Consider the following 6,084-nt stretch of genomic DNA (forward strand, 5'->3'; position numbering starts at 1 on the left):
CTTGGCATCAGTAATAATTGTGAAACGTTTGCATTTTCCCCTCCGCAAGCACCCTCCCCGGCCTTTAGGCTAAACCTGTTTCTGTAACTTTGGAAGTGTGACAGGGAAGGGAATTAATATTGAGGAAGGGACTGCCATGTGCCAGGTATGTCACTTCCATTCTCTCATTAAATCCTCTGCTTGAGCCTGAGAAGTAATCAAGTAATCAATCATCTGAAATCAAGGTTTCAGATGAGAAATGGAGATTTGCCTAGGGCCTTACACCACGGAAGGGAGGAGCTTGGTCTTGAACTTGTGTGGGGCTGATTGCCTTCCTCCTGCCTCTAAGGGTAAGGGTCTGGTATCCCAGAGAGGAGTGCTCAGAAACCAGTAACATCCTGGGCAGGAATCTAAGCTGTATTTAATTGAGGCAAAAGTAGAAACTGTTCCAAGAAACCAGGGACACTTGAGAACATTAAAATCTGTGTCAAGAATTCCAAGGACAGAGTCCTTCAAAAGCTGCTGACAAACAGCTTTAGAATTAAGGGGCTTTAGAATTCTATTCAATTCAACAAACTTTTATTACTGCTACTCCCGACGGGGTGCTGGGCCTGGTGCTTTTGGGAAGCAAAGATGAATAAGGCAGGTCTCTGCCTGAAGTTTCTAGCCTTACATTTAGATCTTTAATCCATTTTGAGCTTATTTTTGTGTATGGTGTTAGGAAGCGTTCTAATCTCATACTTTTACATGTACCTGTCCAGTTTTCCCAGCACCACTTATTGAAGAGGCTGTCCTTTCTCCACTGTACATTCCTGCCTCCTTTATCAAAGATAAGGTGACCATATGTGTGTGGGTTTATCTTTGGGCTTTCTATGCTGTTCCATTGATCTATATTTCTGTTTTTGTGCCAGTACCATACTGTCTTGATTACTGTAGCTTTGTAGTGTAGTCTGAAGTCAGGGAGCCTGATTCCTCCAGCTCTGTTTTTCGTTCTCAAGGTTGCTTTGGCTATTCGGGGTCTTTTGCGTTTCCATACAAATTGTGAAATTTTTTGTTCTACTTCTATGAAAAATGCCAGTGGTAGTTTGATAGGGATTGCGTTGAATCTGTAGATTGCTTTGGGTAGTAGAGTCATTTTCACAATGTTGATTCTTCCAATCCAAGAACATGGTATATCTCTCCATCTATTTGTATCATCTTTAATTTCATTCATCAGTGTCTTATAATTTTCTGCATACAGGTCTTTTGTCTCCTTAGGTAGGTTTGGAGTTCTCCGGAGGGGGATGAGGTGGGGGAGGGGGAGGGGGCGATTCTGGCATCACCGTATTCAATGGAGTCTTCGGGTGATGGTCTCCAAACATGTTTGGGGAGCATTGCGTTCTGGACCCTTCTCTTGTAGCTCATCCACATCAGCATTTTCAAAGGCTTGAGAAGGAAGGACATTGGTTTAACTTTCTTTAGTCCAGAGGTTCCCAAACTTATTTGGCAATGGAGACCCTCCCCCCATGCTCTCTTGACGCCGGTAAATTATTTATGAACATCCTCAGAATATTCCATGGAACACATTAGTGGGTGGCCTGGGGCAGCTCCATGGTGGGGCTGGGAGGCTGATGAACACATTCTCGACTTTTATAATAAACTAGAAGGTTCTACCTGTCGGGGCTATCGGTCTTCCTCACTCTTGGCTCTTGGGGACAAGATGTGTCTGCAGATGCTCGGGTTTAGACTTGGCTGCTTTCTTAAAAGTGTGTCTTTTGAAATTGAGGGATTACTCAGCCTTTGTGCCTTTTAGCTAAAGGGATCTCTTGGGTTGGAAACAAGTGTTTGGGGAACATGAGTATGGTCATGGCTTTCATAACGTATGCAAGAGCACAATTTCCAACAGGGGATTGACACAGCCTGCATTTTAATAAGGAGAACATACTGGAAAACAACCAAGGAGGGGCGCTCTGCCTCCAGCTTGGGGGGTTTATCAACAGGGCTCTGCTCTCATCTATACTGAGGTCACCTCGTCCCTGGCCAGAATCCAGGCATTTATTTGCAGGATGAAACTGTAGGTGGGCAACTGTTTCCAGCATGTCACCACCCCTGGCCTTGTAACAGTGGCCTCTTCTTGGGGGTGGCACGTAGCAGAGCTGCTTACCCAGCAGAGCCAGTGCATGCAAAGGAGTGAGCTAGATGCCTAGGGCTGTAACAAAATTAAATGCCTTCATGGGTGTGGTGCCATTTTTCCTTGGTGGGGAAATACCCTGGCGCTGTGATTAAAAGGATGCTCTTTGGTGTCATGCAGGTTTGGCCCTGCCTTGGGACTGTCATGTGACCTTTCTGAGCCTGGGGTTCTCCTATCAAACAGGGGTAATTCCTGCCTTGGCATGTCTAGCGCTTGATGAATTTGAAGGCCCCCCTTCCCTGGGTCTGCCATTATGATTGGATTGTCAAGAAGAGAATGTATGTGAGAAAGTTTCATAAACTGTAAAGTGCTGTACAGTAGAAAGGGTTATAGCTAAACTTTGCTGAGCGCTCACTCTTTGCCAAGGTCTGTTCTAATTGAGTTACATGTATTATCTCATTTAAGCCTCAAAACCCTATGCGATCTCCCTTAGGAGATCCTAAGATTCTCTCCATTTTACAGATGAGGAAACTGAGACCCAGGGAGGTTATGTCACTAGCTTAAGGTTACATGTAATGGAGCTGCGATTCCCACCCAGGTGTGTCTGTGCAGAGCCCCAGACCTCAGTTTCTGAATCTTTGTTGGGGCATCTCTTTGGGGGTGGGGGACAGGGATCTGAATGTTCTAGGAGGCCACAGGGTTCTAAGGGCTTCATATTGTTTCCTGAGGTTTCTTGGTCAGGTGTCCCAGGGCGAGGAGTGGGGAGGGAGGAGGGTTCTTCCCACTCTGGCCCTGCAGGTGACAGTACTTCCTACCTCCTGGTGAAGAGGAGGTGGGGGGGTCGTAATAAAGGCACTGCCGCTTACTCTGCTGGGAGGTTACTGGTTACAGGAACGTTGATTGACCCCTTTGTCTTGTTCAGTCCTCACATCAACTGTGAGGAAGGGCAACTGACTCCTCGTTTATATATAGCTGGGAACGCTGAGGCACAGAGGAAACCTGTACCGTCACCCAGCTAGTGAGCTTCAGAGCTGACACCCACGCCAGGATGCCCGCTCCAGGGCCTGTGCCTCTCACCACCACTCTGCATAATGCTGCTGTTTCACACCCACTGAAGGGCCAAAGGGGGAAACACAGCCAGTTCCTAACCAGGCTTGGAGAGAACCGGGTGGGCCCTTTACGTATTGACGTTTTATTAATCCACAGGGTGAAGGTAGGTCTTACTGTCCTGCTTTTACAGATGAGGGAGTTTAGAGGCTCTTCCAAGGCCACCCAGCGAGGAGGGGGCGCCAGGCCCGCCTGGCTCCAAAGCCCACCTTGTCCCTCTACACCTTGGTCACCCTTAGGAGCCCTCTGCTCTCCGAGGCTCTGAGTCCACGAAATACCCAGGGGCACCGTGTCCTTCTCAGTGGGACACTCGGGGGACCAGGGCTCTGCTCACGTCTACTTTCCACCTCTTTCCTCGCAACCCAGACCCAAGGGTAGATGGTTGGGGAAAAAAAGCGTAACCATGAAAGGGAGAAAAGCCCTGGTGTGGTGAACCGAGTCATCTGCCTTCCACCTGTGGTGCCACACCCACCAGCGTCAGCAGAGAGTTTAGGTTTCTTTTTCCTGCATCCTCTGGGCATTTCATGGGACAAAGTCATGACCAACTCTTCTTCTCCGGAATCGCACGCTCACACTGGTACCTCATAGCAGTACAGAAGGCACCAGGCCCAGGTCTTTGCAGCAAAGATCAGGGACGTGGTTGGAAGAGCCAGGCTGCAGTCGCCCCGCTGGGCAGAGCTGATGGGGCGGGACCGGGCGGTGGGGGATGCTCGTACAGGCTGAGCCTGGGCAAAGCGGGAAGCCAGAAGCAGACGTTCATTCACTCACCCACTCGCTCCTCTCACCACACTGTATGGAAGGCCTGCTGCGTGGCTGGCACCACGGCTGGTGCCAGGGATAAGAGACAGAGGCTCTGGAGCACGTTGGACTGCATTCAAATTCCAGCTCCGCCCCTGAGCCAGTCATTTAACCTCTCTGTGTATCCGCATCCTCCTCTCCAAACTGAGGACAGTGGCAGCGCTCAGCTCACCAAGCTGCAATGGAGGATTAGATGAGATTAGGGACATTACATTCTTAGAACAGTGCATGGCACATAGGTAAGAGCTGAATAAATGGTGGCTATCAGTGCTATTATTATCTCTGTCCTTGGGAGTTCAGTCTGGTGAGACACAGACATGAAAAGAAACAGATAATTTCCTAATGACTCGGGGCCAGGAAATGATGCTGAGTTTCACCAAGTAGCGGTGTGAAAATTTCCTGCTTCCGGCTGTCTACGAAATGCCCTGAGGTCCTATTCTGTGCTTCGCTCTGTAGATGCATCCTCTGCAAACACTGCGGCCACCCCTGAGCCCGTGGGGTGCGTGGGGAGATCCAGGACAGGGAGCCTCGCTACTTTACTCCTGTTCAGTTTCACCTTCTGAAAGGAGAGAAAAAACGCCTTGGGATTGGAAACAGTTGCAGAGGATTCTTTACAATTCTGCACTGCAGACAAGAGACAATGAGATGGAAAATCCAAATGGCCCAAATGAATATATAACAGCACATAACAGCCTGATGACAAGCAGCACATGCAATGATAATCCTCTGGTAGATGATAAGCATTTCGGAAATGATAAAGCAGAAAGGGATTAATGGGGTAAAGTTGGGGACCCTCACTCCCGGGCCTAGCGGAATTCCTCTGGGGACGGGGGTCGGGTCAGCCGGCTGGGCTTGGTAGGGGGCTTGTCTTTCCATTTTGCTGCACCTGGAAGAATCACCCAGAGGTGGAACTCTGTTCTCAAGTATCACCTGCTTTATTATAGTCATGATCTTAAGGACAATATTTCTCCAGGGGCAGAGGGGACAAGACTTTCCAGTGGCCCCAGAAATTCTCAGCTTTAATGAAACTTGTGAGAATCTCACTCTCTGATCCTAATTGTAGAAAATAAACAATTCTAAATTTTTTCTTTCGTATTGTCAACCTTATACCCAAAAGAACATATCTTTAGGAGCTAGCTTTAAATTTTTAATTATTAAAAAATTATCATTTGGGGATAAATCACACTCTGTATGGAAAAGCTACTTCCTTTTAAGAGGTCAGGTGTGCTGGTCTTAGGATGAGATGGGAATGAAAGTAAATGTAACTCTTAGGTTTGCCTGCTGGCAGGACTGTTGCTTCCCTGAAGTGGCTACTGTCGTGTCCAGGCATGATCTAGACACGACAATACGGTTTAGCCGAGACCCTGTGGGCAAGAGGAGGATGAAGAAACAGATTGGAGGAAAGGGAATCCAGGAGGGATTCCCTTTAAATTCCTTTTAAATCCAGGAGGGATTTAATTGAACTAGCCTCGTGCCTGGTTTGAGATTTCCCACTAGGGTGATCTTGTCTTGGGGGGTGTGGGTTGAATGGGCCCACCCCCTCCAAGATATGTCCACGTCTTAATCCCCAGAACCTATGAAAGTGACCTTATTTGGAAAAAGAGTCTTTGCAGATGTGAACAAATTAAGGATCATCCTGGATTTTCTGGGTGGGTCCTAAATCCTTATAAGAGCCAGAAGGCCAGATATCACAATCATGTAACCTGGTTACACGTGTTCTGGTGGAACACTGGGAACCACCAGAAGCTGGAAGAGGCAAGGATTCTCCCCTAGAGCCTTTGGAGGGAGTGCAGCCCTGCTGATAACCTCGATTTTGACCCAGGGATACTGATTTTGGGATTCTCGTCTCCAGAACTGTGAGAGAATAAATTTCTGTTGTTTTAAGACCCCAAGTGTGTGGTAATTTGTTATGGCAGCCCGAGGAAGCTGATACAGTGGGTACAGAACGAAGTGGTGGAAACATTGGTTGAAGACTGGAACCCACGAAGATCATGGCTCTCAAATAGGTAGGGCCTTTAGAGGCAATGGGCCCAGGCAGGGTGGTCGAGGGAAAGAAGGGAATAGAGATCAAGAGCCTCTCATCCTCTTCC

The sequence above is a fragment of the Delphinapterus leucas genome, chromosome 16 (genome assembly GCF_059928025.1).
Source record: "Delphinapterus leucas isolate spDelLeu-1000000601 "Yukka" chromosome 16, BTC_Dleu_Yukka2, whole genome shotgun sequence".
Taxonomy (NCBI): domain Eukaryota; kingdom Metazoa; phylum Chordata; class Mammalia; order Artiodactyla; family Monodontidae; genus Delphinapterus; species Delphinapterus leucas.